This window comes from Ochlerotatus camptorhynchus, unplaced genomic scaffold, assembly GCF_037179485.1.
Source record: "Ochlerotatus camptorhynchus isolate MF236.1 unplaced genomic scaffold, CSIRO-AGI_Acam_v1.1 ptg000130l, whole genome shotgun sequence".
Classification (NCBI taxonomy): domain Eukaryota; kingdom Metazoa; phylum Arthropoda; class Insecta; order Diptera; family Culicidae; genus Ochlerotatus; species Ochlerotatus camptorhynchus.
The window spans coordinates 4,394,638-4,420,780 of record NW_027040620.1 but is presented as its reverse complement, the minus strand read 5'-3'; the positions used below and the strand labels follow the sequence as shown (position 1 = coordinate 4,420,780).

Below are 26,143 nucleotides of genomic sequence, written 5' to 3'. Positions count from 1 at the left end.
AATTGTCAAAAACAATATTTCTTTTGACTAGTGACACACAAAAAGCAAGGAGACTAGAGCAAAACACATCGCAGTGTGCTCCAGCATCCACCCATCGCGTGCCTACCAGCTGTATTTGGATGTGTAAGTGCGTCCTAGTGTGTTGTTCGAAAGAGTGCGCACCGAGAGTTGTGTTGGTGTCTTGGCTATAGGGAATTAAGTTCTGGAGCGCGCCCGAATGTCTGCACAAATCGGTCGCGTGTAAATCAGTTCGCTCGTGATCCTTGCCGCAGTTGGTCGTGTTTTTCGCTGAAGACTTTGAAGAAGGCCCATCGACGCCACACCTTGGTAGTCCTTGATAGCCACCTACATTAGCTGGATCAGTGCAGTGTCTTCGTGGACGTACGGCGTGGAGACGTTCAGCTTTTTGACATATTTAGGTGGAAAAATAGTGCAAAAAGGTTTATTTTTTTCTCTCACTCCTGGATGATTCCATTGAGAACATAGTTGCTGAACCAAGAAGGATCGCGTGTGTTGGCCTCATTACGGTGGTATTAAAAATTGTTTAAAGCCGGAAGAAAAGTGCTACCAGATAATAGCAACTACTACACACGTTGGGGTTAGTGCTCGTTGCATGACTTCGTGAGATTCTCTTTCCCAGTGGCCGTGTATGGGGTGTATGTGTCTGATGTGAATAACATGGGGAATTATAATATCAAAAATAATAACTAAAAAAGTTAAAGCAGCAGTGGCGAAGAAATTGGAAAAGAAAATTAAGCACGCAAGTGGTCACCCAAGTTCTGCAGTGGAAAATTGTGGTACGCTTCCGAAGTGACGTGACCGCTGAGCCGCGTACTGTCGGTGATCGGAGAGTGAGAGTGAGGAGCATTTGGGAAGGAAATCCGCTTTCATGCAAAGTGTAAACGCTAAAGCGAAACTGAATAGCGAATTTTCTGACGCAGCAAAGTGGTGTAGTGAGAATGTGTACACTATTTGGATCTGTTTGAAGTGAGAGCTCCCCGTTATGTACGTATGCAGCTAATCTGTTTGCAGCAAATTATACCCAATAGGCTTGCTAAATGTTTTTGTGATTAGTGCAATTAGTGGTCGAGATTTGCCTCTCGATAGAATTGGTGTAATTGTTGAATAAAACTAATTGATTCTAGTAACACCTGTGAGAGCTGTTTCAACTGATGCCATCATCGGAATGTTTTATAATTAGTTAAGGTGAGTGTACATTAGAGCTTGTGGAAGTGATTTAAATGTGCATTTTCGTATACAACACTTTTGATTACATTAGCCAGTGTGAGTAGATTTTATATGTGTTGGCTGGTTGTTTGATATAGTAAAAAATATCACTACACATCACAAACGTTGTTCGTTTTTAAAAAGGGGAGTTTTTAGAGAAATACAAATATTTCACAAATGTTCATCCTGCGAAACTGATTTATCCATCTCTGCCCGATATGCATCTGTAGGATTTGGCGATGGAAGTAGCTGATTGATTAAAATCCTTCGGTTTGTATTTTTTGGATATTATTTTTTATGATAAAAACTTTAACGTACTTTGTTTTATTATCTTGAAATAACTAAAAATATGTTTATCAACTTGGGTTTCAAGAAGATAAATAATACATACTCTCTACCACCATTAACAACGGATTTAGATAAATTGATACAATTTGCAGTGTTTGATTTGGTTTAGAATTGTGATTTTTTATGTTGTGCTTGGTTTAGTGAAATTAGTTACTTGATTTAATTTTGTGTCGCTGAATCTCAAAATCAAATATATTTATTCATACTTTCCCAGAGCAGCTATAGCTGGCGTGGATTTTGCGTTTGGCGAGGACTGCATGCTTTTTTATTTGTCAGCAGAGCGGATTTGGGTGGAAATAATATCAAACAAATTTTAACCTTTTTTATATTTTTCCTTTAATTTATCAATTAACTTTACTTTAATGTTTTCATATTCTGACTAATAAAATCATGGTGTCCAGCAAGATTCTGATCGACATTGTAGAATTGAGATGTATATTACACTTAAAACTGCTAACATTTAGAAGGAAATGTTAATGATTTTGCTTAGATGTCATAAATTGTTCTACTATTTTCAAAAGATTTTTTTTAAGAAAAAAAAAGAATCTTCAATTCTTATCTATATTTTTAAGCATTTTTTTGTCATTCCCCGGGATTCCAAGAATTTACAGGAAATCTTATTTTATGTCTTGATTCGATGATGTTTATTTCCGAGAATATTGGAAACCCTACATTTTATGTTAAGGATCAGAATCGTCTTGACCTGAAACAATAGGTTTCTCGTTACCTCTTTACATTTGTATACGTTTACATGGACCTTTAGATTCATTCATGTTACAACCAGTCCTGAAAATATCGACCATATACGACGATATTGACAAAACAGCTAAAGATCCTCTTGAAGGGAAATTTGGTCAATTATCAGTGACGATCATATGCAGTTTTTGTTGGCATCTAATTTTGTAACGAAATTGAATGAATTAAGCAACATAAATCCATGCAGCCGTCAAATTGAACTAGCATCGAACTACCTAGATGAAAATAATAATATGAAAGAGATTGCATGAAATTACCAAAAGAAATAAAAATTACTGAGGTATATGTTAGAGTAAATTTTTCCAGTGACAATGTGACAGTGACAAAAACAATTCTTTCAATATCGCGTGAAAACTTTCAATGACAAAGACAATTCTCATCACTGGTCACAACGAATGTGGCCCTCGTTATAACTACCTTCATAGTTCTTATTCACAGAACTACCGGAAACCAGTGATGTTATGATAGATGTGTAACCATTGCTGCGTACTGTCAACAACGTCAGTTGGCGTAAGATATTGTTCCAGCATTGAATTTCGCTTCCGATACTGATAATCGTAGTATCGAGCGGTATGGCTTTGACATAGAAATTCATATGAATGTCACTTACTCTAACTCAATATTAATAAATATTAAATTCACTGACATTGAGGCGAATGACATTGATAATGGAACTATGTGAGCTGATACTGACATCAGGAGGCTAGAGAAAATCAGCATTTTATAGGTATTGATATTGATATTTTGCAGTTCTGTGTGTAACCCTACTCGTTTGGAACTAACCTTTGCGCACTTGTAAGAAATAATGATAAATAATGATTACTTTCAATAACTGGTTTACCTGCCCGAGTAAAGCTGGAGATTAAATTGAAATCAAAATTTGCGGTTATGTAACTTACTTTGAATTCTCCAGTTGATCTCATTTCGGTTGACTTAACGGTTAACACAACAAAATTTAAAGCACAATTTTCACTGCTGAAACAAACGGAAAACTATTTTTTGCTTTCATTTAAAAAGTCTTGACAGCATAATGAAAGCACAATTTGATATCAGACTTATGTCGCGGCAATTGAAATCAAAATGAGTTTTTATTATGATATGAACTGCAAACTTTAATATCGATTTGCTTTCGTTTTGTTAACCGACTTTGCTCGGGTCAGCAGTTCCAACCACCATGACATCACTTCCACCACCATGACATCACTGCCGGACGTTCCCAAAACTTTGGAAAACCTTGGCTGTAGAATACTAAAAACAATCTCCAGAGCACCCACAACTACTAAAACAAACGGGACTAAAAGAATCTAAAGTATCTACAACTACAATAAATCCTGAAACTCTGACATTCTGAAGTTTTGATAGTTCCGAAGACTCCTTAAGTTTCAAATTCAAAGTATCCTTAAACGGGGTAACTTTGATAGTTTTTGAAGTATATTCTAAATATGTTTTACATCTATTTATGTTTTCCAAATATATATTTTTTAAAACAAGTACTAAGTCAATTCGTTAGTAATATGTTTATAGAAAATTATTGCGAACATCAGTTTTTTATTGTGGAGAAGGAAAACATGCGTGAATCTCAAACAATATAGTTTAAGAAATATTATACTTTGAATAAGTATATATTCAGACACATCATAAGCAATAAGAAGACATGATTGAATTTGTGATGGCTGTATAGGAAATACATTTAATAAGTGATCGTTGAGTGACTTTTTAATTAGGTGAAAAATAAGAAAATGTTTTTTTTTTATATTTGGAAAACATGTAGTTCATGCTATATAAAATCTCTTTACGATATCAAAGGTTGTTTCCAATTCCGAAATAGTGCTGAGTTTAGTTAATTATCATTGTTTTTCCCATTAAATCATTTGTATGATACTAAATCGTTCAATGAAATGAAATCAGGGGCCTCATTGCGGAAGTCAGTGTTCACTCGGCTGTCGACAGAAGCAGGCCACTCTCGATGTGTGTTGTGCAATTGTTTGTTTACTCTGCAGCAACCATTGTGTGGTCCTCCTCATTGTTCTTCATCAGTAGTTCTTTCGGTCGATGCGTCTTCGACTTTGGAAAGCAACCGTTTCGTGATGAGTGTGTGAGTGTTGACCACGTTTTGCGTCCACCGTTGGCGATAATGCCATACAATGAAACCACTGACTGGATGCGGCTCCCGTTCTGATGGAGGAGGCTTATTGGACAGCAGAAGAAAAAGTGTTTATTGTGTTGTACCTTTGATAAAACAAAAATCCTCGGCTCTGTAAAGTTAATTGGATTGAGCCTTATCAAATAAATTTATAAACAAAATCATGGTGGAAGTCGACACGAAGCATTTTTTAAATGGACACTTGGAGTTAGTTGTTTCGACTTGCGAAATGAGGCACCTGATTTTAGATTCGGATTTCACGAATCAACATTAAGTCAGTTGAGTATTTTCCGCACACAGCACTGGAATAAATGCTGATTATTATTGGATTTTGAGGAACAGTTAATAGATGAAAATTTTATCACTTCCTTGTTAGGGAGAACCTTCTAAAAGTACTATTTAAAACTACTTAAATAAAACAATATCATGAAAATGGTTTTGTGGAGAACCAAAAATTGAACGGTGTTGTGATCAACTTCACCCCGTTTTACGGTATATGAAATTTCTAAAGCTTATAATGTTCAGGAAGTCCTAGAAATCCTTAAGTTACAAGAGTTTACAGTGTGCCGGGATTACCTTCAGTACACACTTACCGGAATTTGATGGCGTACTCAAAGGTAGATAAGTGTCTTGAATTCCATAACTCAACCAGCAAATTTAAGATTCTATTACAGATTTGCATGAAAAGTATACAGAATTTGCAATGTTTTGCGGCATGTAGAGATTCTGTAATGTGGTCGCCGGAAAGGTTTTTTTTTAATAATTTTAAATTTTTCTGTTACCTTATTTTTCGAACAAAGTTTGTTTCTTCAAATGCATTACGTCTAGAAGATGAAGGTTTTATACAAAAAATATGCATTTTGGAAACACTTTCTGCAGTCCATGGCAAAAGCTGTCATTACATTTGATGTACGAAACATATGTAGAGGATGTAATACATCCAACCTTACATTAGATATAAGAGAAATTTGTTTTGCGTGTACATACTAAATTACTTGGGTTGATATCTCTAAGATTTGTTTGAGAATACAGTTTCATAGCGCTCCAGAAGATTCAAACAAGCTTGAAAGTGGTCTTATTATAAAACTAAGCCCTTAATTTATCTCTCAAAACCTTTTCGTTGGTTCAAGAATAATATGGAGTCATGTGTCACGTGACCTGAACATGGATCCTGAAAGTCATCGGAAGGTTCGTCATCCTTTTGGTAGAAGAAATCGTGGTGCTCTAGGATTAATATCACGAATTGGCCACCTCTACTAGTGGGTGATAATTAATTATTCCTAATGTTGAAAAGTGGTTTGAACTTTAGGACATTAGAATAAATGCAATCACTTCGGGTTTTCAGTATTTTAATATGCAACATTTCAGCTTTATTTTTCAAAATTCTTAGCCCAAAATATTATTTTTTACGCTGTTGGCAGCCCTGCAACCAGACAGATGCAGGCGATTTGTGTTTTGAGTACTTTTAGAAATGCGCAAAATTGCAAAAGTTTTATCTGGTCACAGCACGGGGTGATGTCCCCAGCTAATTCAAGTTTGTTTTCGACGATAAATTCGCTCGGAAACTGATGAAATGGCCGCTCAGGTGGGAATTCCAAAGATAGTCCGCGAGTTATTTCGAAAGCCAATTTTGCAATTTTTTAATGAATAAAATTAATTTCATTTTGACTAAATTACATGTATCTTACGTCATATCAATCTTGGTTTTATGTGTCCGGATCAGCGAATCCAAACACATAAAGCAACCAACGATAAAGATAAAATGCTTGCTACTACTACCACGATTATATTATATATTCTATAATGTAGCTTGCTCAGAGTTGTAGAATGATAATTATATATTGCTTGCCTGCTTTGTTTGCAATATACATGGTTGAGGACATAACTTGATTGGAATCGAGAAAAGACATAACAAAAATATCCCATTAACACACGTGTATCTTTGGCTTTACTTCGTGAAGCAGCTTGTCAACTATTTGATCTTTTCCTTCTACCGACCCGAGCGAGCTATAATCCAAAGGCCGTTTGTCATGGAAAAAGGGAAGAAGATTATATCATTATTGCTGTCCATTGCTGACATAGCGTTATCATTCGGCTAGTTGATCGCTTGTCATTTTGTCATTTCGAGATATTTTTTATTCCTTGGTCCGGATTCGAAGTGGATCAGACTTTACTCAAATGTGCGTAAAATATCGAATAGTTTGAATATCCGAAAAATCCTACGTTAGATTTTAAACAATTATTTTTTACATCGCGGACAGAAAGATTTATTCGACAATTGAAGAGATACCAGAGTTAGATCGCGGACAGAAGAATCTGCTAATTTGATCCAATAGTCTCCAAGATCCCTATCTCGCAAGGTAAAAATATGTGGTTTCGAAAAAAGAAATCATTTAAAGATTTGAGTTATATTTACGCGTTTAACACAAGACTAACAGTGCCTTGCATACATTCTGTTATTCCGGAACCCTTCCTACAACATTCTTAAAAGTATCAGGATTGCGAAAATGCTAAAAAAATCAATTTTTTTTTAAACACCAACAAGTTTGTTTAATTTTATTTTATTTGTCGTCAATCAGTGTAGACCGTATTACAATAGTTGTCTTAAGGTGATTCCCTGTAGCGTTCTTTTTCGTGTTACACTTCGCAATTTCACATGTAAAAATAATAAGGTTTCTGTGAATGCACGTAGCTGAAACTACTACTTGTTGTTTGCTGCGGAGAAGCAAGCAATGTATGAAATTTGCAGATGTATAAACCTCGTAGGCCAAGACGCTGTGTGCTCTTGAAATTGCGAGGTGTGATGGAAAAATTCAAGGAAACACCTTAGGTGCTATTTTTTACAATTTTGTCTTTGTTATATAAATTAAAATGTGTCTTGAAAACAAATAAAAAAAAAATCCTATTAGCGGACGTTACGCGAGAAATTTAAATATTGCTATAATTTGGCTTTTGTCATTGTTATCGCAGTGCATATTGTATGTGTCCATCATTTGGTTCAAGGGTCCAAATTTGGTATAACACGTACGATAGCGGCATGTAGCAAAAATATTTCTATTTCGTAGATGCCTAGATGGTGTTTATACTTTTAAGGATGACAATAGATATCGTTTACGAATGAAACCATAGCAAATTCGCGACACTCTTTTAATGTTTGGATATTTATCAGCATATATCGAGCTGTATAAGATGGCAGAAGAAATACAGTCCAACCTAACTTGCGGTGTGCATTCAATAAAAACTGCTTTTGAATGGACTCTAGGAACTATGGACTATAGGAAACCAAACTATGCTGAAAAATTCTAATATCGACCTTACATAAGCAATGTTCAACGTTTTTATTGTATACGGATCGTGGAAATTGTAGTAGAAACGTTTTATGAAACCAAGCATGTTGTTAGCTCTGTTAATAATTGTGTTATAATGATTGGTGAAAGTAAGCTTTGAGTCTTAGATACCGCCTAGATCCCTGACTCTATCACACTTTTCTACGTTCTGGTTCTCGCCTTAAGATTTTTTGAAGCTAAAGTTTGTAAGATTTCAGATACATAAAAAAAAATATGAGATCACTAAAAAGATTTGAGGCATCATGGCCAAAACACTGAAATAACAGCAATTTTTAGACTTTATGAGACTTCAAAAATTTATGGTTCCTAATGTGTAACCCACTTAAATTTCTATCTTCATGTTTTTTGTTTTGAGCATTTCACTTTATCATCTCTTACCATGAGCGAATTGCAACCACTTGAAACCAAGAATTAGCTTTGAAATATTTCGGTATGAGGTGAATCTGAATCTGCTTCATAAAAAAGTTGTATACCTATCTAAATGCAGGCGAATTACCCAGATCAAATTTTGAAAACGGTAAGTAAGAAAACGGTAAATAGGGTAAGGCTGATGTTTTCTATCCAATAGTAAAGTCTCTTCTTTGAATGTTTTGCTTTCCAAACTTTCCTATATAAAGTATAATGTCTCAGTACAAAATAAGGTTGTAATTCCGCCGTAACGTGGATAGATTAACTTTTCGTGGTACGTTACGGGATGTAAGATCTACCACCGATTCCTAGTCCTGACTACTTCAAACTAGGGGAACAGGATTTTTCAGTAATCAAAGGAACACATCTTAGTCCTTGTTACTTTTTATGCCTTGTTGATAGTGATAAGTCCTCGGGTTGCCTGGACCGATGATGATCTTGAAACAAGGAAAAATATTAGTTATAGTGAATTCGTTTATTATCGGGGTTGGAACCAGTTCCAACCCAGTGCGAAACCGAAGTTTTTGTCAGTGCGAACCTCAACCTGAGCTAGGTTTTAAAAACAAACGAGCAAACTGACGTTTGTCAGAAAACAAGCAGACCCAATCCTGATACCCGATCCAGGTTGGAACTGAATAATAAACGAATTCGCTATTAGTTAGTCTTCATCTATGTGATTCCTAATCTTCTATTCGTTGTTCCCTAGTTTGAAGTGGTTAAGACTAGGGTTCTGATGCATGGTCACTATCGGTGTCATTCTTTAATTTTGTTGCTAAGGAATCCAATTTTGACTGACAAAGTGGCGTGCCTTTGGAGGGTATTTCAACACTCCGAAGTGTATAAATAGCGGGACCTTTCAATTAGAATCGATTCCTTGCGATGAAGGCAAGAATGACAACTGTATCAAAACCGAATACTCAATAGTGATGAAGTAATATGACATGCACTAAACGAAGGACACGGGATATACTACAAACTTAGAAATAACTAATTTTACATGTGACGGAATCCGTCTATGACATAAAAGATGAGACGTAAACACGTAATATTGAGTGCTCCAAGACTGAAAAGTTCGTTGCTCGACGAAAAGTACGTTTGATTGAGCTATATTTCGCGTCTGTTATGACTCAAATTTATGTCAAAATTGACGCTCGTATATGTCACACTCAGAGCACCTAAATTTACATGAATTTTTCTAAGTGTGTACAATAGATCAAATTACTGGTCGCAGTAGTTTTATGTCCCGAACAGAGAAAAAAAAACAAAAAAAAAACAGGTTGTAATTCCGCATTAACAAGACTGCATCGTATCTTATTGTGCTTTTCTGGTGGAGTTTTCAATAAGTTAACACGCAATTTAGAAGTGCTTAGAAATTCTATAGAAAATAAAAATTGTGAATTTTAACACCTAATTCGAAGTAAGTTATATAGCGGATATTCTTAAAATTAAATTAATTTAAAGAGTTTTTCTCTTACTTTTCTAGCGAATTTGATGAGTTCTAGCGGATATTCTTAACATTAAATATGGCGAATGCATGATGCGGACCTCTAGGCAAATTCTGCGCGGCGTGTGAGGTGAGTGATGGTGAAGTGACAATTGTCATCTCGGGTGAGGTGAGTCCCCGTGCTAATCAAATGGAGAGTCACCTCACCTAAGGTGACAATTGTCACCATACCTCACACGCCACGCCACGCAGAATAGGCCTAATTATTCCATTTGAGGAGCATCATGCCGTCGGTTTGTTGCAAAGAGCTCGGTTGTATAGTTGAATCGTTTTTGCTTACTGACCAGAAGACCGTGGGTTTCATCCCAGGTCACTTTACATTACTGAGTTGATAAGGTCGCAGGCATTGCAAAAGATCGTATGGCAGGCATCGGAAATGAATACATTATATCAAAACAACGGTCGTATCACTTATCAAGGTGAATCCTGATAACCTACTAACAAAATCTCCCTCCTATGACCTTTGTGGGGACTGAGAGAAGTAAACAAGTATAGCTTCCAGTTCCACACATCGAATCCTGTTGACGGCGTTCAGCAGGTTCAGGTTTACAGAACAATCGTCGGCTTCACAAATACCCAGTGGTATTCGTAGTACGAGTTTATGATTTTGCTGTAAGTGCACTGGAATTGATCAAAGCAGCAAAGTTCAAAATGAAGTAAATTTTTGAGCATATTCATGACCACCGACTCATTTTTTTTAAAGATCTCATTATGATCGTCAAGGACATGTTCTGGTCCAGCCTCATAAGCGCCTCGAGTTGAATCCCGGAAACGGAAACGAATATCATCCATTAATTTGATACATGACCTGCACTTCCAGAACAATCGGGACTTCATTTTCATCTCATCGTTAACAGCTGAAATGATATTGACGCATTTGAGGTGAAATTCCGCTTTGCAGTTAAGCTGCTGCAAGAAATGGAATAGTCAGCGACATCAGTGGCACACGAGTGGCAAGTAGAAGTCATTTTCAGGATGACGTACTTCTTAGGATTTGATGTGATTGCCAAAGCAGCGCTACTACACGGTTAAAAGAAATGCGCTTGGAGTAGTTTGTAACAGAGCAGGTAATAAAGCGCTATACAACGGTAGAATCCAGACGACACCAATGCGCCAAACTGTTTACAGAAGTATCACCACTGAGCGCAACAAAAAAGCTAGAAAGTTTTTCTGTTGTATAGGGTTTAAAAAATCGCTTAAGGTTTGCCCAGGAAAATGTTTGTAAATAATGTACAAATTGAATCACTTTCACTATAGTACATCACCACGAAAACACAATACACCGAATTAAATTCACGGCACTCGAATGCAGTAGCACAAAACTAATGACCGAACGATGAAGGTATAATTTATGACCGATATAACAACATTAAACAACATAAAAAGTCATTACACCGTCATTTGAGACATTATGGCCCTATCCGTGGGGGACAATAAGCTATCTACATAGACAGTATATGAAAGTGTAAAACGTAGACAGACGTTCATATTTTCTGTTTAAATTTCTATAAACTGGAGACTCTTGCTAAGCCCCTGTCGATGTCTACTGACTACGTACTGATTTTCCTAATGAATTGAAATGTTATTTTTTAATTGTTTGTAGATTTTAATTAAAAACCAAAAACTTAAGTATAAAAACACTTTTGTAATTTTCACAACTTTCAACTTGTTGGTTTGATTTGTTATTACAATAAGATTTAATTTAAGAGTCTAACAACGTGGTGCTAGAGTCTTTTAATTTAAAAATACACAACACTGTCTGATCCAGCTCAATTTTTCTAATTATTTTTGAAAACATTTAGAATGTCAAAGGCAGGAATCGCAGGAGTTCAAATATGAAAAATACCACATGTTGTTTAAAATATCAACTGAATACTTGGATTCAATCTACGTTAATCATGCAGAAGTTGGTCGGACACATCCTCTAACTTGTTTAAATTAAGATTGGTAAATATACCACGGCGATAAAACGGTTTAAGGGCCGGATGATCAATCATGTGCTCAATGAAAGTAGTAAACCATGCATAGGTCACTAAATATAGTGATGGTAGGAAATGCATCAGTGTTTTCTTTTTTATTACTCTTATCTACGTAAATGAGCATAGACAAAAAAAAATTGGATTTGTGGTTTACTTGCGCGTTCACAGTTGGGTACCTCATGGCTTTACTTGATGAGTGTCATAATTTTATGGGTGGACCCCACTTTGGACTTGTAACTTTTTCCACATTTACTGATTCATCGTCGGTAACAGAAATGGTTCGCATATAAATAACTTTTTCGATAAAATTTTATAGCTACAATATCGTCCACCAAAACAACACATTATATCCATGATACGTTCATTTCTTGTTTGATGGCTTCTACAACATTCGACAAAATGCTAAAAGCACGTAGTATAGAAAAAGAATATGAAAATCATGTAAATATACAGTGTAGCATACCGAGCATAAGTGCTCTCCTTTCGTGTAGTGATAGAAAACGAGCTGATAAGAGAAAAAAATGCTTCTCGTCAAGTACACAACTCGGATAAAAGCCTTTGGCTTTGCATTACCTTCAAAGTTGTTTGAGAAGAATCGATGTTTACACGCTCTTTTCCGGAACAAGATTTTCCTTTCACTCGTCCGTCGTCAACTTGACTGCTGGTTTCTAAGATCCTCTTCATAGCTTGCCGCTTGGCGACAACCCCACTCCACCTTAAAAATACCACTAGTACAGCACTTATCCCACTCTTTTTTTTCTTGTGGAAAACTTACGCCGCTTCGCATTATTAAAGCTTCCGGTCCTTCTCACCCGACCACTTCGCACTCGTTATTATTTATTTACCAAATTGATGTGGACACACATTTACATCAGCCCATTTATAGGCAGGTTCTTTTTCAATAGTTTTTCTTCTCGCGTTTTCACCTCCTCTATTTTTACCCTTCTTTTCTGTAGTACCAGAATCGGACAGAAACGGGATGTTTTCTTTATTTTATGAACGTATTAATTTTTTATACACCGCTCTCAGATCATATTCAGGATTGCCGCGCACTGTTTTTTTTCTTTTTTGTTGTCTCAGCGGGTTAAGTTCAGAAAAAAAACGGCCTCCGGGATTATTTGGGACACATATTTAATATATTTATGACACTTGAATCGAGTAACTTTTGTTCATAATTTTCACGCCATGTAGCCCCACGTTGTTTTTTTTATGTTTGATGAAGGCTTACATCCATGATAACAAGCTCATAATGTGCTGCGCTAAGGTTTATTGATTGGATCACATTAATCCGACATCAGATAACTTTTTTGGCTTTATTACGTCCCTACTGGGACTTTACACCACCCCTCAACTTACTGTTCTTTTTAAGCACTTCCACACTTGTTCATTGAGAGCTTTCAATGCCTGTACCATTTTTACATTTGTATAATTGTCCGGCAAGTACATGCCCAGGGAAGCCGGAGAATTCTTTAACCCGACACAATCCTAGACTAGCGGTAATCGAACCCAGCCGCCTCCAGCGGTCTTGCTGTATAGCTACACAGCAAAAAATAAATTTTAATATTACATCCAAGAGGATGCACTTCAATCATGTCGAAAATCTCATGTTATTTGTATGGCCACAAAAATAAACAAATGCAGTAAAAGCAGCGTAATGTCACTTGATGCACTGTATTAATGATAATTTTGTCTTTTTTTGCAAGTAATGTTACACCACATTTTCGACACGGTTGAAGTGCATCCACTTTGATGTGATATTAAATTTAATTTGTTAGCTGTGTACCCCTTTATCAACTGAATTAAGGGATACTCCAGCCAGTGTTCGGAGAAACTCAAAAACTCAAATCTCATGCATGAGTTTATGCGCCTATGAGTTTTGCGTTGCAAAATTCAACGTCGCAAAAATCACCGATGAGTTTTCAGGTTCAAAAATTCATTGCTTTATATTTTGGCGTTATTCATTGTTATTACTATTGTTTGTGGTTGGAAAACTAACACAACATGCATAAGAATGATATCAATTGACGTTTGAGTGGTTTTTATGAGTTTAAAGCGGGAATGATTTTTCGGCGTTGTGAGTGTGAGTGCGTGAATATGCATGAGAATCTCAAGCGTGAGTTTTGTTTGCCGCATTCGCACGCGAGTTTATTCTCGCAGGGAGGCTCAATGAATGAGATTTGAGAATGATTTTCCGAACACTGCCAGACTAACATATATCAGATTTTTCATAAAGAGCTGGCTATCAAATTCATTCCTGCTTGAAACATTGAGTTCTCTGAGCAGATTCTCACAAACACTAATGCAGCGTGTAAATTCATAGGATTTTTACATTTCTTACATGTGCAATTTTTATAAAACACGTATGCAGCAGGGGAGGATCATACCACTTTAATAAATGCATGATTCAAGTGTTGAAAGAAGTAATTAAATATACACGGAAAAACAAAAGCATCTCCTGTTAAACATAAATAAAGAACTTCATTTTGATTTTGTATTACAATGTTTGGATTTTTAATTGGAAATTTTTCAATTTTTTAAATCATTCAAGAATTTTTATTGCTCAATCATGTGTTTTGTATTGCATTTTTTTAATTCTATGTTGAAACTTTTTGATTTATTGCTGCATTTATTTATTGTTAAAACTATTTTCTATTGCAACTTTTCAATTTCACAGCGTCACAATTAAAGAAAAATTTTATAATCTTTCCAAGTGACATTGCTTAAAGAAAATGCTAATAACTTTTCAGGTTTTTGAATTGGTGATATCTAAGACGTATGCAAAGCTGTACTGTTGCTGGTGGATCTCCTTGATTTCCTGTGCTCTATCTGGCCGGGTCTGTCGGAAATTCTTGGACCCGAACGATCGATAATCGTCGTCGGGAACAAATTCAACCTTCTTCCACGTGACTGGACTACATTTAAAACAATCTGACCAAAGCCTTAAGGGAAGAAGGCTTAACTAGAAATAACATCAAACACGTGTCGCTCATCTCGGCACCGGTTATGTCGTTGAACAGCTGATCACCGAAATCCACAACGTGCCAAGTCAAAGCAATCGGTCTAGTCCAACGAGCCACTGCTTGCCCTTGGCCCGGCACAATTCTGCTAAAATGTCCAATCCTAAAACTTCGCTCGAAACGACTTTAGTCCGAACGCGTTATACTAATCTAAGATAAAAAACTACGCAGGCACCAAGCTCGAAGCACCGGATCACCCGAATTCGCCACTCTCATTGGTCACATTGGTCAACCTTTGCCGACGAAAAACCGGAAACGGCAGACAACATCGGGCGTACCTCTTAAAGACGCAACTCACCTTGTTGCTAGCCGCTCTAGGACGTCTGGACTACCTCGATGGACCGGAATCGATTCGGGTTCTGCTGTACGCTTCCCCAAACCTCCCGACACTAATCTGCGACACCGTCCACGCTGAACAGGGGCCACATTGTGCATCTCGAAACGAAAGACTTTTTGTACGAACGCTTGTATGAAAAAGTGTTTCGTTTTGAGATGCGCAATGTGGCCCCAAATCTAACAAAACCTTCTGGGAATGGCTAGCTAAGTGGCCCGCCTTGGAAGCCAGTCCGGATATATCCGGATGGAAGGATGATTCGATCATTCGATGTGCCAACCTCATTGCGAACAGAAGTTGAAACCACGATTCGGGAATTCGGAAGTGATTGTCGAGAGTATTCCGCGCGTTTTTTTTCGGATGAGATAAGCCGGTGGTGACAGTGCGAGATAATGGAAAGCTCGTTGGTGAACCAGTGCAAACTCGTACCTGTAGAACGACCGGTCCAGGTCATCGGTTTGCCCAACCGGGTACTCTTCAGCCCGGAGGGTCTACGAGACCACGTGCTACATCGTAGTCCAGGGAAGTTGTTGGCATACGGCCGAGGGTCGAGCCAGTACGTTGCATATAGAGAACCGTGTTCGGCTCCCGGCAGTTGGACAATCCGTCGCTGCTGTCCGGCAATACCACGTGGTGCAGGGTTCGCCCAGCGACGTCGTTGGCACACGACTGAGGGTCAGGTATTGAGGCGAACGAACGCCTGCACGGCCATCGGCAGGTGGACAAACCGTCCCGGCCGCCTGGAAACCTCATATTACCGTCAAACCATCGGTGCTTGATTGGTATTCCCAATCCGTCCCAAGAAAACACATTTAAATACTTCTATTCCTATTGGTTTTGTCGTGGGATGTGGTGGGAAATGGTAGTAAATCGTAATTATGTGACTAAAAATTATATTTTTGGAGCAAAATCAATAGTAACTCACCTATTTAGCGATCTAGTGTGCTATGATATTCATCAAACTTATGTGTATTAATGTTTTGAACAATTTTGTAGAACATTTCAAACCAGTAGAAGTTTAAAGAAATTAATTATTAAGTAGAAACTTTTATTAGGAGGTTTTCCACCAAAAACTTTCCATATTTCAATAAGATGAATAAATAGCCACCTAGTGTCTTCAGCAAACTTTATTGTTTTGATATTTTATAAAACTTTGCCTAAGACACTGAACCTGAATATAGAATTTTTGGAAAAATTAATTTACATTACACTTCTAGGAGTGCAGAGTCACGAGGGCCAACGTCCCGCGAGAGGGTGAATAGACGCAGCAAATTTATGTCATCTACATGAAATAGGAAAATCAATTATTTTATTCATATGTTTCACTTATACATTTTTGCATAAACAACAGCCTTATATATATACATCTCACTGCGTCCTAGCAAGAAGAACGGTCGACTTGTTTCGCGCTCCGTTAATTTGGAAGTTTTCTCGCTATTATCTGACGTAAATAATCAGTTTTTTCTCGCTTAGTGATTCCTGGCATAATTCCCGATAAATTTATCAAAAAGTGAGTTTTTTTCTGAGAAGAAAGTGTGTTTTCGGCATCATCGGAAGGAAAATTGTTTTTGCGATTGCCAATTCGCCAACCATTTTGCGCACCATCGGTGCGTGGTCACGCATACCTGTGCACACGGATCATCGTCATCGAGTGTCAGCATCTGCCTCCACATTCAAACCGCTCATCCATCTCGTGTGTTCAGCTGAGTGCCGAGCTTCATACAAGCACACACCAACGAAGACCGCCCGCACACGCGGATCGAAGATCATCAAAGCTGCGCGTCGCTCCGCTGCTGCTGTGTAAACGCTCGGTGGTAGTAGTATAGGATTATCAGATAAGTTTTTGTTCTTGTTTCTTTCTCTCTCCCATCAGTTAAATTTTAAGTTTGTGTTTCTGTGTTTGTATTTTTTTTTCTCGTGTATTGTGTCCGAGTAATTTTGATTATCGTTGCAGTGGTAGAGCGTTTTTCGCTCCCACTAGTACGGCAAAATGGACATTTTGTCGGAAGACGAAATGGACGTTTTGTCGGAAGATGACACCACTTTGCCACGCGATAGCAAGAAGGGTCGAAAACGTCTGTCATCCCAGAAATCAGATGATGTCATCCCTGGTTTGTCATCTTAGTCTGGTAATGGGCAGGGACAGATAAGCCCCCGATCGCGAGCCTACCCAGAAGACTCGACTGGCCCAAAAAGAAACCTTTGAATGTAATGCAAATTACTAATGATCTGACGAAGCGGTTCTCGGCCGTGACCGAAATCTCGAAGGTGAGGTACAATAAACTTCGCGTTGTCGTCTCTAACCTGAAACAAGCTAACGAGATTGCTGCCTCCCAGCTCTTTACACTCGAGTATAGAGTGTACATCCCAGCTCGTAATGTGGAGATCGAAGGTGTGGTCACCGAAGCGAGTCTGACCCCCGAGATCTTGGCGAAGCAAGCGGTTGGCCGTTTCAAAAACCCCTTGCTTCCCACGGTTGAGATACTGGAAGTCCAGAAGCTGAACTCAGTATCTTTCAGCGAGGGTAAAAAGAGCTTTACCCCCACATACTCGTTTCGAGTGACCTTTTCTGGTTCAGCCCTTCCTCACTACATCGAGTTGGGAAAACTTCGGCTACCTGTGCGTTTGTTTGTTCCTCGGGTCATGAACTGCCAAAACTGCAAACAGTTGGGACATACGGCCTCTCACTGTGGCAGCAAGGCACGCTGTTCTAAATGCGGGGAGAAGCACGAGGATGGCGCCTGCACAGTCACTGCACCAAAATGCGTGTACTGTAAGGGAACTCCTCATGGTCTCTCATCGTGCCCGGCGTACAAACAACGCGGGGAGAAACTAGAACGCTCTCTTAAGGAGCGTTCCAGGCAGTCTTTTGCAGCAATGCTAAAAACAGCCACACCATCAACCAACGACAAAAATCCCTTTGCTGTTTTGTCTGATGACGAGTCTGACTCTGACTTGGCTGAGGAGGGAGTTTCTTTCAGTTTTCCGGAAGGTTCTGCACGGAAACGAAAACGCATCCGTTCGCGGAAAGTTGCAGATAAGGAACCCCAAATCAGCTTGCCCAAATCAAGGAGTGATGGAAAAAAGGAAGTTTCAACTCCTCCTGGTTTCCGCAGAACTGACTATAACCAGAACTTTCCATCACTCCCGGGGACATCAAAAACCCCTGATGGCCCATTTTTAAGAACAGAAGCCCCTTCTTCATCCGGGTTGTTCTCATTTGATAAAATTGTGGACGATATTCTCAAGTACCTCAATATTTCTGATCCTCTCAAAAGCATTGTTCTGGCAATGCTTCCTTCTGTGAAGACCCTCTTGAAGCAATTGACATTGAAGTGGCCCCTCATTGCAGCAATCATTTCCTTCGATGGATAATTTTCCAAACGAGGTCGGGGATTTGATCACTGTTCTACAGTGGAATTGTCGAAGTCTCATTCCTAAATTAGATTCTTTTAAGTTTTTAATTCACAATAATGATTGTGATCCATTTGCTGTTTGTGAAACTTGGCTCTCTTCAGATATCGATCTTCCTTTTTATGATTTTAACATTATTCGACTGGATCGTGAGGATTCGCGTGGAGGAGGGGTACTTTTGGGGATCAAAAAGTGCCATTCCTTCTATAGAGTGAATCTTCCACAATTTCCAGGTATTGAAGTTGTTGCATGTCAGGCTATTATTAAAGGTAAGAGCCTTTGTATTGCTTCTGTTTATATTCCTCCTAGAGCCGTTGTTAATCGCAAACAACTTTCAGATATCTGTTCGGTACTTCCTGCTCCACGGTTGATTATGGGAGATTTGAATTCCCACGGTACAGGCTGGGGGGAACTGCATGATGACAACCGTTCTACTTTGATATATGACCTCTGCGACAGCTTTAATATGACAATTCTTAACAATGGAGAAGTAACACGTTTGGCTGGCCCATCCTCGAATGGAAGTAGATTAGACCTCACACTTTGCTCTAACTCATTATCGTTGGATTGCACGTGGAATGTGATCCAAGATCCCCACGGTAGTGATCACTTGCCGATCAAAGTTTCAGTTGCCAGTGGGTTCAATCCGTCGGAACCCGTTAACGTCGCGTACGATCTTACCCGTAATATCGATTGGACAAAGTTCAAGAATGTGATAGAAGATGCCCTAACGTCGGTAGAAGGGCTTCCACCGTTGGAGGAATATAACTTCCTCTCCAATCTGATCTTGAACAGCGCGCTTCAAGCTCAAACTCGGCCGGTTCCAGGAACGTCTTTCCGTAGGAAACCTCCTTCCCCTTGGTGGGACCAGCAATGCACTGAGGTTTATCGTAAAAAGTCCGACGCGTTTAAGCTTTTCCGGAAACGTGGAACACCCGTACATTTCGAAGCGTACTCGGCTCTTGAACGCGAACTCAAGAGCCTCATCAAAGCCAAGAAACGCGGATACTGGCGGCAATTCGTGGACGGATTATCGCGCGAAATGTCGATGAATACGCTTTGGAATGCGGCGCGAAGGATGCGTAACCGGTCTTCAAACAACGAGAGCGAGGAGTACTCCGATAGTTGGATTCTCAAGTTCGCGCGAAAAGTATGTCCTGATTCTGTGCCGGCACAGATGATTCCTCGCGAAACGACGAATTCGGTAGACGAGATCAGCCAGCCTTTTTCAATGCTGGAGCTCTCACTCGCGCTCCTTTCGTGTGGCAATTCGGCTCCGGGGGCTGATAGAATCAAGTTCAACTTGTTGAAGAACCTCCCAGACGTCGCTAAGAGGCGCATGTTGAACTTGTTTGGTCAGTTCCTGGAGCTTAATATTGTTCCGGATGATTGGAGGCGGGTGAGAGTTATAGCCATTAAAAAGCCTGGAAAACCCGCGTCAGATCACAACTCGTATCATCCCATTACGATGCTATCGTGTATTCGAAAATTGTTGGAGAAAATGATCCTTTTTCGCCTGGACAAATGGGTTGAGTTGAACCACCTACTCTCAGATACTCAATTTGGTTTCCGTAGGGGCAAGGGAACGAACGACTGTCTCGCGTTGCTTTCCACTGAAATTCAGTTGGCTTTTGCTAATAAAGAGCAAATGGCTTCTGTCTTCTTGGATATTAAGGGGGCTTTTGATTCAGTATCGGTTGAAGTCCTTTCAGACAAACTCCACGCTTGTGGCCTTTCTCCATTAATTAATAACTTTTTGTACAATTTGCTGTCAGAGAAACATATGAGCTTTTCTCATGGAAACTCTACAGCTTCACGATTTAGCTACATGGGTCTCCCCCAGGGCTCATGTTTAAGCCCCCTTCTGTATAATTTCTACGTCAGAGAAATTGACAATTGTCTAAGGGACAACTGCACGTTGAGACAACTTGCAGATGACGGAGTAGTGTCTATGACAGGACCCAGAGAGGCCGACCTGCAAGGACCCTTACAGGATACCTTAGACAATTTGTCTACTTGGGCTATCCAGCTAGGTATCGAATTCTCCACGGAGAAAACTGAGTTGGTCGTTTTTTCTAGGAAGCATAGCCCAGCACAACCAAAGCTTCAACTTTTGGGTAAACCGATCACTCATTCTATGTCCTTCAAATATCTTGGGGTCTGGTTCGATTCAAAATGCACCTGGAGATCCCACATTGAGTATCTGAAGCGGAAATGCCAACAAAGGATCAATTTTCTCCGAACAATTACCGGAACGTGGTGGGGAGCCCATCCGCAAGATCTTCAAACGTTGTACCGGACAACGATTTTATCGGTTTTAGAATACGGTAGTTTTTGTTTCCAGTCGGCGGCTAAAACTCACATCATCAAACTGGAACGGATCCAGTATCGCTGTCTTCGTATCGCGTTAGGATGCATGCACTCGACTCATACGATGAGTCTCGAAGTGTTAGCGGGCATGTTGCCACTCTCTGATCGGTTTTCGGAATTATCCCTCAGGCTCCTCACCCGTTGTGAAATTATGAACCCACTGGTGATTGCAAACTTTGAGAAGCTTCTTGAGCTAAACCCTCAAACTCGTTTTATGTCATTGTACTACGTGTACATAACACAGGATGTCAGCCCTTCGCAGCATAATCCCTATCGTGTTTGCTTCTCCGACTTCGACAGTTCTGTTCATTTTGATTTATCAATGACGCAAGAGATTCGCGGAATCCCAGAGCATCATCGTTCCATGATTGCTCCGTCAATTTTCGCTGCAAAGTTTGGCCAAGTTGATTCCGCAAGATCGTTCTTCACAGATGGATCACTAATAGAGGCGTCCGCTGGTTTTGGTATTTATAACGAATTTCATAGCGCCTCTCGAATGCTTCATGCTCCTTGTTCCGTATATGTTGCTGAACTGGCGGCAATACATTATACGATAGAAACGATCGCCTCACTTGCACCAGATCATTATTTTATTTTTACGGATAGTCTCAGTTCTGTCGAGGCTATTCGCTCCATGAGGCCGGTAAAGCACTCCTCGTATTTTCTCATGAAAATACGAGAGCTTCTAAGTGCTTTATCTTTAAGATCTTTTGTCATCACCTTTGCATGGGTCCCATCTCATTGCTCGATTGCGGGCAATGAGAAGGCGGACTCGCTTGCAAAGGTGGGCGCTATGGAAGGCGATATTTACGATCGACAAATCGCCTACGACGAATTTTTCTTCATTTATCGTCAACAGTCGCTCGCCAGCTGGCAAAATAAATGGAGTGAAGGGAGTTTGGGACGATGGTTGTATTCAATTATCCCTAAGGTGTCGAAGTGTCCTTGGTTCAAATGTTTGGAGGTGGGTCGAGACTTCATTCGTGTGATGTCTCGCCTCATGTCCAATCACTATTCACTAAGCGCTCACTTGTTCCGTGTTGGGCTGGGGGACAGTAATCTCTGTGAATGTGGACAAGGTTACCAGGACGCAGATCACATTATTTGGTCATGTGCTGAGCACCGTGGAGTCAGATCCGAGTTGTACGATTCCCTTCGGGCTCGAGGTAGACAACCTAATGTTCCAGTTCGGGATATTTTGGCTAGACGCGATCTGGAGTTTATGCAACTCATATATGTTTTCTTGAAGAATATTAACCATAGATTGTAAGTTTGATTAACCTTGTGTTTAGTTTGTGTTTTGTATGTGTGTGTGTATTTTTTTTGTAGATTTGTTTCTGTAATAATTGTATAATTACAGAGTTGATATAACGTCGATAGGATTAAGTATTTGTTTCAGAAATAGTGAAATTTTTGAATCATAAATCATATTCCAAATCTCTTTTTCCCTCTCCCGATCCAAACAATTGTCATCCACTAACCTCGAGAAGACCGCGAGTAATCGGTTCCAATCCTTTAATTTTAGATTTAAGACATTTATAATGTATAAAGAAAATGATAACTTGGCTCTGTAAAGTTTATTCGAATGAGCCTGTGCAAATAAAGTAATTAACAAAAAAAAAAAAAAAAACAGCCTTATACATTCCATAAGACATACCACATAGGTCCTATAATAATGTATAAAAGGTATGTGTGACCGCTTATACATTTCATTTGATACATGATCTTCATTAACTTTTTGCAAGGCGTCTGCTTATTAGTTGACTTATACGTTTTATGAATAATCAGCAATAGAAATTTGCCAAAACGTATAAGGAGATTTCTATCCGTGTAGGGGAAAAACAGAACACATTCGACTTTGGACTACAAACAGCTGACTGGACATACGCGACGAAGTGCAATTATCGGTAAAAACAACAAATTCATTTTTTTGCAAGGTTGCACTTGGGATCTAGGTGGTGACGGTATGACGGGTAGAGGTATATGAAGTAAATGAAAAAAAAAAACCGATCGGTTAATGACGGTGATAATAACATTGCAAAAAGATATACTCGCGACGCGAGCAGCTAGGGAGATGTACTTAGTAAATAGGTTTAGTATAAAAGCGATTGATTAATTAATAAACGGAGAAGTATTCTCCAACTTGAAAAAGGTTTCGGTAGTCGCGTAGGTTCGGACGTGAATTATTTCCGACTTCGAAATCCTAGTAGGAAAGGGGAGACTTCAGTAGTTGCTCCCGGGTAGGGGTAACGCAGGAGGATTAATCATTGATTTGTCAATGTCAAAAGTATATCCAATGTTAAAAGTATATATTTTATATCCAGAAACTTTCCTGAAGACACCACTAGTCTAATAGGAAATATTCATGAGATAATGACTTTTGACCGTCTTTTGACAGTTCTAGACCACTGTGCGTCGTGGGCACACGACTGAGGGTCCGAACAAGCCGAGACGAGTCTACCGTACGGGTCGCCGCTGTCAACCACCCAGCCCAGCGCTACGAAATCCACCTACCGAACCGTTCTCGTCCACACCGCCACCAACTCAGCCCTCTTGGCGCCACCGCTAGAGTCAATAAAGTTGTACCGTAAGTTAACCCATATTTCGTTGTTTAGAACTTACCATACCGGAAACTCTCCCCAACTGCTCACCAACGTCTGAGACCCGGGAGGAAAAGAGGTCTTTTGTGCCCACCCCAGACAGCTGCCGTGGCTTTAGACCAGCAGCTAGGGGCTTTGGCTGTTCCCCGTCTGGGACGGCAGAGCATCTCCCGGGATCAACACAGTTTCAGGGTGCAGAATGTAAATCGGCAGCACTGCCGGTTACACCCTACGAACATTCCCATCTTATAAGCACACCTTGGTATCAACAGCCATTGCGATAACTGACTTGATAGTTCGGCACTCAGCTTCGGCCTCTTTGGTAAACCAGCTGCAGCAGAGGTAACATGTGCTTCCCCATCGTGAAGTCAAATGGTAGATTCCTCGGCGCATATACATAGTGGGAGCTTATTGCTCTAATTGATCGTTAGCATCCACACCTCTAACGCAGAAGGTCACGAGTTCAAATGGCATTTCGGATAAGTCACGAGTTACGAGAGAAGTAGGAGTTAACGTGACCATAATACTTGATTTGGGCTCTTACTGATTTTAAATATCGTCCTTGAATTCCCATAGGCCATTATTGGAGCACAGTATTACAGGAACGTATAGCCAAAACTGGTTTATCTTCCCTATTACCAAATATATTATATTAACAATATGATCCACTCTTTCCCTTAGCTGGCGAACCAAATTCTTAGCGATGAAAGCACCTCTGTGGCCAAAAAGGCTAACAATGTATTTGTTTATCATCACGAGAGGTAAACCAAATGAAAATTTGTTTAATATTTCAAATGAATGTACACACTTAGATTTTTTCGCCGAGATGGGCACCACCGAGCAGCTCGGCATTTTATTTTGCTGGATCTCAGTGAAAAACTTGCCGATATTCAGCTAACAAACGGGAATTTTGCCGAGATCTCAGCTAACAAACATATTTTTTGCTGAATTTCCAGCAAAATAAAATGCCGAGCTGCTCGGTGGTGCCCATCTCGGCAAAAAAATCTAAGTGTGTATTTCAGCATATTATTTTATTTGATGACAACAGAGGGATTTCATCTAGAATGAGGGTAATTTTTGAAAAGCGCCTATGTGTTTTTGCACACATACTTAAAAAAAAATGTAGTTCGAAAACAGTTGGTTGTAGAAAAAAAATACTAAGAAGGAGTTGTAGAAAACTAATAAGGCTTTATAAAAAAAAATATACACGGATTTTTTTTGGAAAATACACGTATTTTTGATTTTTTTTTATATTTTTTTTATAAAAACTTGAATAGAAAACAGAAGTTTTGAAAACCACTCTAGGATGGACAAACTTTCAATAAAAAAGTTTTTTAAGAGCAACTTTTGAGGCATTTTGGAAAATTTCATTATTTACGGCAAAATGTTCAGTTTGATGTTAGTATATGATTATAAAAATCATTTCAAACGATAAAGCTCATATCAATAAACTTGCTAAATATAACCGTTTTCGAGATATTTCAAATTTACTTTCATCAAAATCAATTTTTTTGTAACAAATAAGCTATTTTCATAAGTTAATCGTGATTCTCCATCAGCATTGATAAGTTTAGCAAGATACACATATATTTACCTTCAATTTGTCTTTTGACGATTGAACGATCAGACAACCCGTTTAGAATTTACAGGGGAAATGAAAACACTATTATTTTAAATATAGAAACCAACACAAGTTAAGTTGCACTTATTTTCATTATCAAGCGTAGTTTCATCCTATTTAAATTGTTAATATTGATGTACCTATCCATCTTATTATTTTAAGTACATTATAATGTCTTCCATGGTATTTTTCATGAAAAAAAAGAGCTTCTCTGTTAGAGTAGCTTCAATACCAAAACAATATTTATACCTTAATATCCAAATGGTACCTACGTTTGTATTTAAGCATGACCATCCTTTTGAAAACAGACATCACTAAAAAAATCTTTTTGAGTGAACAAGTATAATTTTAATTTGAAATTCAAGAAGGTTGAGTGTTGCAAGCCGTTTTCTAATAAACGGTGTTCGTCAAAGCTTCGTAAATTATCCGAAAATTTGATTGAAAAACATAAGCTCCTAGAGTGGAGATTTAATTTGGATACATCTCTATCAATCTGTGATACGTGTCGCTTGAATTTAAATAGAATCGAACCATGTGCTGAAAATCTGGAACTAGAAGTGCAATCGTCAGTCATGGACATCGTGAAGCCGCAGCCATCTACATCTCGACATGGCCTCGAAGAAATACCATCAACTACGTCAATAACAACAGCATCATCTCAGGATAGTGAAGAGCAACAATTTTCCAGGACGCATCATATTGAGCTATACAAAAAGGGCATAGCTGGTATCAACGTATCGCCAATATCGACAAAAAAAATCCAAAATGTTAACTATCCCTGCAAGTCTTTGTAAATTGTATCCGTGTATAATTTTTTTATAAAGTTTTATTAGTTTCCTACAACTCCTTCTTAGTAATTTTTTTTCTACAACCAACTGTTTTCGAACTACATTTTTTTTTAAGTATGTGTGCAAAAACACATAGCCCCTTTTCAAAAATTACCCTTGAGTCAAAAGGGTCTCCTCTCCTGCGGAAAATACTTGGTCTATCATACTGAAAATATGTGCCAAGTATCATCCAGATAGAAGATAGTCAAGTTTGGTGACCGATTTGGCGTGGAATTGGTCAACAGTGA

General features: G+C 38.9%; 1 protein-coding gene across 1 annotated transcript in view; it reads left to right on the top strand.

Annotated features, from left to right (window-relative positions):
• The first annotated feature begins 264 nt into the window (after nt 1-264).
• LOC135700241 (acetylcholine receptor subunit alpha-like) overlaps nt 265-26,143 on the top strand; it is a 513,136-nt gene continuing 487,257 nt past the window's right edge. Inside the window, exon 1 of the mRNA XM_065220685.1 lies at nt 265-1,206. The gene's annotated coding sequence lies outside the window, so the exon portion shown is untranslated. The remainder of the gene's footprint in view (nt 1,207-26,143) is intronic.